General features: G+C 43.3%; 1 long non-coding RNA gene across 1 annotated transcript; it reads left to right on the top strand.

Annotated features, from left to right (window-relative positions):
• The first annotated feature begins 387 nt into the window (after positions 1–387).
• LOC110204333 (uncharacterized) lies at positions 388–1,533 on the top strand. The gene is made up of 2 exons (XR_002323281.2): positions 388–729; positions 1,290–1,533. It is a non-coding gene; the product is annotated as an uncharacterized LOC110204333 (long non-coding RNA).
• Positions 1,534–7,714: the final 6,181 nt, after the last annotated feature.

The following is a 7,714-nucleotide window of genomic DNA, read 5'->3' as shown; positions in this document are numbered from 1 at the left end:
AGTCCTGAAGTCTCTGCCACTTTTAACAGAACAGAGCTCTGGAACTCTGAACTAAGTTGGATTTAGGAGCAGGAACTTATGTCATCTGAGAACCAACTTCAGTAACAGATGGCATGTGCCCCTTTCACTGATTGATGATCTCTTTTGGATACCACATTGAAACCCATTTGGCTGAGTGTAGCATTCTAATAGGATGTAAGGTCATTGAGAGCTTGGACTGTCTCACTTTTATATTTGTAATCCCAGTGCCAGAGATAAAGTAGGCATCTATAGTAGGTGCTTAATAAATGCTTGTTGTTTTGTTGTTTCCGTGTGCCTAGATGACTGGATGCCTCTGCTTTTTGCTCATAGAATCATGGAGTGTTGATGTCTAAACGGCAGAGTGGAGCAGGTTCAGAAGGTGAGCCTGGCTGTGTCAGCTTTCAAGGATGGGCTACGGGATAGGCCTTCTCTCCGGCGTACAGGTGAATCAGCTGGTTCTCGAGGGGCACTGTGGAGCACTCTGTCCAGGAAGTACAAGAGGAGGATGAGCCGGAGATAGTGGCCGCTGTCCCACAGGAAGAGAACACTGTCAACAAAGCAGCCTGGGAACGGCTAAGGGATGGCCGTGGGGTAGAACCTGAGGAGTTTGACCGTGCCAGTCGTTTCACACCACCTGCCTTTATCCGACCTATTCGGGAACTAAATGATGACAAGCCACTTGATATCTGCTTGGAACCAAGAGAATCTGTAAGTTCTAGAGTGAGGCAGTAGAACTAGAGGGGAAGGGGAAGAATGGGCAATATCTGAGTTTACAGAGCAAATGGTAGGCTGCCTGGAGATCAGAAAGCAGGACTGTGAGCCCTGGGATGTGAATAAAAAAGCATTAAGAAAAAAAGATAAGATTTAACCAACTGATAGTCCTTAATCCAAAACAAACTGATTTAGCTTTTTCTGTCTGAGTCCAGATATAACTAACTGAGCTTGTTCTCGTTGTAGGAAAGTAGCTTGGCAGGGGATGTAGAGAGAAGGGTGAAATAGGGGAGCCACTGCATATCCATCGGTCCCTTCTACCATATGATAGCATGTCAGCTGGAATAGCATACCCCTCTTCTGGTTCAGAATGCCAGAGTTTGTTGGCTCTGTTGCATTGACACTGACTGCTATTGGCTGTATACCCAAAGTGTGCATTTCTTAATGGTCTGACCAAGAAATTTAGGTGTAAAAGTCAAGGCTTTGCTTAGATAGAAGTGGGGATCCTGTTTCGTGTTTTTGAACATCTCTTTTCTCCACTCCTACTTTCTCCTCAGGTTATCAGTGATGAGATGTGTGAGATTTGTGAGGTATGGACTGCTGAAAGTCTCTTCCCGTGTAGGATCTGCACAAGGGTTTTTCATGATGGCTGCTTGCGCCGCATGGGCTATCTACAAGGAGACAGCACAGTGGAAGTGACCGAGATGGCTCACACTGAAACAGGCTGGAGCTGTTACTATTGTGTGAGTTTGGTGGGGTTGTGGTGGTAAGAAAAGTCAATTAAAGCCAGTTCTTTTACAAGAGGCTATATCATATTGGATCCTTATAAGTGGCCCTACACACTTAGAGTAGATTCAAAGGATGTCTGAGAAGAAGAAGCGGGGATGTCTATTTCCATGATCCTTATCATCTAGTTTCTGGAGCACAAATAAACCCAGAAGAAAGTTTGGTAGCACCAGTGATTTCCATAATGGTTTCTAGTCATCATAAAGCCATATCCAAACACTAAATTGTATTCAGCTGGAAAGTCCAACAGAATCTCAACAATGTTACTTTCTATATGGAATGGCTTTCTTTCATAGGTGACCTTGTGACAAAAGGCCATTGTCTGAGTCCTAGTCAGCAATATCCCCAATAAGTAGTCATCCAGACCTTAATGAGATTCAACCCTACATCTCCCAAGGCAGCCATTTCCATTTTCAGATAGCTCTAATTGTTAGGAAGCTTTTCTTTCAAGCCTACACTGCCTCTCTGTACCTCGTTATTGCTCTACTCTCTGGGGCCAAGGAGAAAAAATCTAATTTCCCTTACATGTGATAGCCCTTCATATACTTAAAAGACAGTCATCCTGTTTGGCTGTCACCCCACTCCCAAATCATCTCTTCTCCAGACTAAACATAATCACTTTCTTCATTCCATCTTCATGTAACATATGAATATATATTATATCATAGTCCTTCATCACCCTGTTGTGGATACACTACCATTTATTCATGTCATTCCTAAAATACAGTGCCTAGAACTAAACACCATACTCCATATGTGGGCTTTGTAGGGCAGACTACAGCAGAACTCTTTCCTCCTTAGTCTGTTAGGTCTGGCTGCCCCTTAATGCAACAGAAGGCCACATTTGTGTTCTGGGCCATTGTGTGACATTTTTACTCAGGTTGTATTTGCAGGCCACTAAAACTCTCAGATCTCTTTCAAATGACCTGCTGTCTAGCCATGCCTTACCTACCTTAGACTTATGAAGTTGGTTGTTGTTACTGTCCTCCTCTTCTTCCTTTTTTTTTTTTTTTTGCCAGGCAATGGGGTTAAGTGATTTGCCCAGGGTCACACATCTAGTGAGTGTTATGTGTCTGAGGCCAGATTTGAACTCGGGTCCTTCTGGCTCCAGGGGTGGTGCTCTATCCGCTGTACCACCTAGCTGCCCCTTTGTTGTTTGTTTTTTTTTTAATGGAGTATTAAAATTCGCATTTACTCCTTTAAATTTCATCTTATTAAATTTTGCCCCATATTCCAGCCTTTCAAGATCTTTTTGAAATTTGACTCTGTCATCCAGAATATTATCTATAACTGTCCAGCTTTTGTCATCTGCAAATTTGGCAACCTTATCATTGTTGCCTTTATCTCAGTCATCCATAAAATTGTCAAATAGCACCAGCCCAATGACAGACCCCTGGGCACTCTATTGAAGACCTCCTTCTAAGTTCGCATCAGATTTCTATAATGTAACATTTTATTTTCCTCATCCTTCCTTTATATATGTTCTTCCTCCAGACTGGAATACTCTCGCCACCCTCCTCTCAACCTGTCTGAATACTACCCTTCCTTCAGAGTCCACCAGCAATCTTCTGTTGAATTCTTTCCTGGTTGTTTAAGTACACACTGAGCAGTTCCCTTCACTCTATTGCATTTATTATCTGCAGTACTCACTTGTCATTTTGCATAGTCCTGTATTGACTGTTTAACTCATAGCATGTATAAGTGTCAACTCCATAACAAAGACTATGTCTTATATACCTTTGTTTCTTCCCCAGTGTTCAGCACAGTATCCTGCACATAATAGGAGCTCCATAAATACTTGATAATTAATTCATCATAAGTAGCAATTAATAGGCCTACTCAGGCCCTTGATTGGGCATGGAACTACAGAGATTAGAGTTAATAGTTCATTAATTCAGCAGATTCCATTAAGAGCCTACTGTGTGCAAGGAACTCCTGATAGATTCCTCCCACTTTTTTAGATTTATAACAATGATAATAATAATAGCTACCATTTATATAATGCTTTAAGGCTTGCAAAGAACTTCACGTGTCTTATCTCATTTGAAACTGACACTTGGCAAAAACCCATGGGAGACGTGCAGTTAAAAGAGGAATTATTGGGATTTGGACGCCTAAGAATACTATTTCTCCAAAGCCAATAATAATAAATAACTCCTGCTACTTCTGTAGCCCTTGGACTTTGACACGTGTTAACTTGTTCTATCTTCACAGCAGCACTATGAAGTAGACACGGCAAATATTTTCATCCCCACTTTACAGATGCGGAGATAGACCCAGAGAAGTTAAGCAATGTACCTAAGAGCCCATGGCTAATAAGTGGCAGAGCTGGGAGAGTGCTCTTTCTACTGCACAATGCTGCCTCCTAAGGAGATTGCCTTGTAGCCCCCCACTTTCAGTGCCTTCCCAAACAATGGCTGTGTCTGCAGAGGCAGGTGATGTGCTAGTAAGTGCCAAATGCCAAAAATAAGTTACTCTGCTTCACATGTAGAGATGGCAGTGGTCGCTACCTCATTTGCAAGAGTACCTGAAAATTTTGATGTGTGAGCAAGAGGTTCTCCACGTAATTTATGACCGTAGAGATTTTTTGGTTCAGAGTTTGTAGTAATTGTCATCATTTGTGGGTGCCTGGTGATTCGGCCAACTCAGATCCTTGGCTTAAAAAGAACCCTGCATCTGTACATCTTCCTCACCTCATTGGTCTTGACTGATACACACTAGTCTTGCTGTTATTTTCTTGTTTTTCTGGTCACAGTTTTAGAAGCTATTCTAAAGGTCAAAAGATATTCCTTGTTTTCATTACAAATGACCATGTAAATGTTGGAGTGCTCTGTGATTACTAGTAGGCATTTCCCACCCTCCCTCCACCTTAATCCTTACTCCCTAACCAAACCACTTCAGTCAAGGGACTCAGATAACTCTGGAGCAAGAAGAATATATCTAAAGCAGTACCAAATACACACAGATCACTCTCTGGCCATGCTGTGGAAGACTTACAACCAAGCCGCATTACCCCAAAGCCATTCAGTACTAGGCTTATTAGACTGTGTGGGCTCAGATTTCTAATTACGTCAACATTGATTTCATTAACTGTGAGCTTAGCAGTGTTCCAGTTTGACTGCCACTGTGCTCTCCTGCGAAATTCAAGGAAATATTAGAGTGACAGTGATAAATGGGCAGGTTATATTCTGGAGTCAGTGATTTGTTACTGCTTTTATTGAGGACCAAGAAGCTTGGACAGTTTGTTCTGGGCATTCAGAGGCCAACTTAGCAGCAAAAACTGGGGAAAACAAAAGGGCCCCGGTTGGAGGGGCAGGTTGGGCTGCTCAGGAATTGGAAGTAGCATCCAGAGTGGTCCAGAAGAGTTAGGTAGGCTATTTGAGAGGCCCCATGGAAGAGGTCTCTTCTCATTTCTTTGATGCTGCTGATAGATCCCCTCTCTTTGTGTTATACCATTCCTTTAGACTTTGTCCCCTTTCACCACTTGGAACTTTAGGGAATTGCACACAAGAATATTTGTGTTAATGATAAACAGATACTTTCCCAGAAAGAACAAAATATTGGACATTCCCAGTGTCCCAAAGAGGGAGCCAAAATCCTGAATTACAGGAATTCAGCTCCAGAGCAGCTGATGTAGCTGGTTAACAGGCTGCTTGGGCTCCAGATTTCTGGCTCCTGTTTCATGGCAGGATCTTGGACAAGTCACATCCACTAAGTTTAGTGTCTTATTAGGAGGCAAGGGAGCTTTATGCTAGCGTCCCCTCTCCAAGGATTCAGTGGAGCAGAGTGCAATGATGTCTAGAAAGGACTACCAGAACTGCAAAAGGACCCTGTTTAAGAGAATGGACCTTATAAGTATGAGAGGCATGGGGGTGGTAGCCCCACGTACAGTATGACCACATATAGAGCAAAAACATAAGGAGCTCCACCTATAAATGGTATGAGAGGCAGCCCCAGTCCCATGGAGCACAAATGCCCCACAGAAGACAGGTCCTACTTCCGTTTGCCATAAAGGTATATCCCACGTAGGTCTAGTGATATTTATATCATGTATGTATATATGCATGTATGCATATATTATAGCTCTCTGCTTACAAGTTCTGCTGTTTATTGGAAACTTATGCTCACAAAGGGGTATGATGTTAGTATTCCTTTTCTGCTTGTGGCACTTCCATATGGGATCAATGTCTGCTCCTCCCAACACTCATTGTTGAAGCAAGCATGTCTTTCTTGCCTCTCAAACGAATAAGATGTTTTCCCCCAAATCTTTACCTGCACTTTCACTAATTACACCAAACAAGGATTTGGAGACCACTAACTTTGTCTGTTTACAATCAGACACTGGACGTACATTTCAATGTTGGGATGGAGGGAGAACCCCATCGGAAGACAAGCAGCAAAAGTAAACACTGACTGCTTTGGCTGCAGCCAGGTCTCAGGCCTCTGGTTCTTCCCCTGACTCTTTCTTCTTTGACTTGAGCAGGAAGCAGGGTAGTCCAGCCGGTGATATTCATTCTCTTGCTTCTGAGTGCCACGGCCCTGAAGCCGAGACATCTAGAAATCACACTTGCCAGCCATAGTTCCTTCTGCATGGCTCAAGATGGAGGAAAGATTGGACTTTTTTTCTGGTTGTCTCTTCCCAGAAGCCTCCAAAGCCAAGTTCAAGGATATGTCACCAAACTGGCGGTGAATTCTGAGATAGCTCCTGATTGTCCCGATCCAGGTAATACACAGGTTAGAGAAGGCCCTTCCGAAGGAACAAGCCGAGGGCCAAGCAGAGCAGTTGGGCAGTGAGCAGAACCTGCCTTTCTCCCAGGCCGCTTGACTGAACTTAGCATGAATGCTGAACTGGGGATCCTGCTGGGAATTGAAGAATGGCAGTGCATGCAATTTAGGAACAGGCCCAGCTCTTTCCATCCTAGCCCTGACTCTGCTACTAACCCACTTGAGGCAACTTGTAGCATCTCTTTTGGCCTCATTTCATCATTTATAAAATGAAGGGCTTGAATTAGACATTTGCTAGGGTTTCTTCCAGTTCTAAGGTTCAGTGATTATGATGTTGCTCCTAACTCCAGCCTAGGCCATCATGGTGAGAAGGAAATGGGAAACTGAGGCACGAGAGGAGACCAATCAGGTCAGCACCTTAATGTGGTGAAAGAAGAGATGCATGCCCAAATTCCTAGGCTGCCAGCAGGGGGCAGACTGGTGCTCTGCCAAACGCCATTTTGGATGTGCTCCCATCTGTCTCCCAGAGAACTTAGCACTCTCTCATCTCTTTGCTCAAAGATCCACACAAGGGTCCTTCCCTCCTTCCTCTTCCTTTCCTTCCTTCCTTCCTTCCTTCCTTCCTTCCTTCTTCCTTCCTTCTTCCTTCCTTCCTTCCTTCCTACTTCCTTCCTCCTTCCCCTTCCTTCCTTCCTTCTCCTTCCTTCCTTCCTTCCTCCTCCTTCCTTCCTTCCTTCCTTCCTTCCTTTTTCCTTCCTTCCTTCCTTCCTTCCTCCTCCTTCCTTCCTTCCTCCTTCCTCCTTCCTTCCTTCCTTCCTTCCTTCTTCCTTCCTTCCTTCCTTCCTTCTAATAAATATCCCTCCCTGATCCCCTACCCAGCAAATCTTCCCTTATAACAAATATTAAAGAAGAAAAGGGGAAAAAGAAAGTTCAGCAAGACCATCTAACATAAGGGAATTGGCATTATATCTGACACTTTATACAATATTCCACACTTGTCGTCCCTCACCTCTCCAATGAAAGGAGGGAGGTTTATTTTCTCAATTTTTCCTCTACCCACAGACCTAGCAGAAAATGTCAGCGTCTTCCATCTACTCTCTCTACCCTTTTTCTCCCTATAATCTTGACAGGTTAAAAATACCTTTCTCCCAGTCAAGATCGGCTCCCAGGGAAAGATGAGAAGGGAAAGGGTTGGAGACTGTGGATTTGGTGTTTAAGATGACTCAACAGCAGGAGTGTGTAGGAGAAGGAACTTCTAGAGAGAAAGTATATACAAGAGACAGCATGCATATCTGGTGAATGTATCTGAGAATGAGATGAAGATTTCTGGGTCATGGTTTAAGTTGTCAGTTCCCAAACTCTTTGGTCTCAGGACCTCTTTGCACCCTTAAAAATTATCAAAATCCTCACAGAGCTTTGAGGGTTATATCAATCAATTTTTACTATTAAAAATAAAAATTGATCATTTAAA

Source organism: Phascolarctos cinereus, unplaced genomic scaffold, assembly GCF_003287225.1.
Source record: "Phascolarctos cinereus isolate Bilbo 61053 unplaced genomic scaffold, phaCin_HiC Scaffold_270;HRSCAF=868, whole genome shotgun sequence".
Classification (NCBI taxonomy): Eukaryota; Metazoa; Chordata; class Mammalia; order Diprotodontia; family Phascolarctidae; genus Phascolarctos; species Phascolarctos cinereus.
This window is presented reverse-complemented; position numbering and strand designations above follow the sequence as displayed.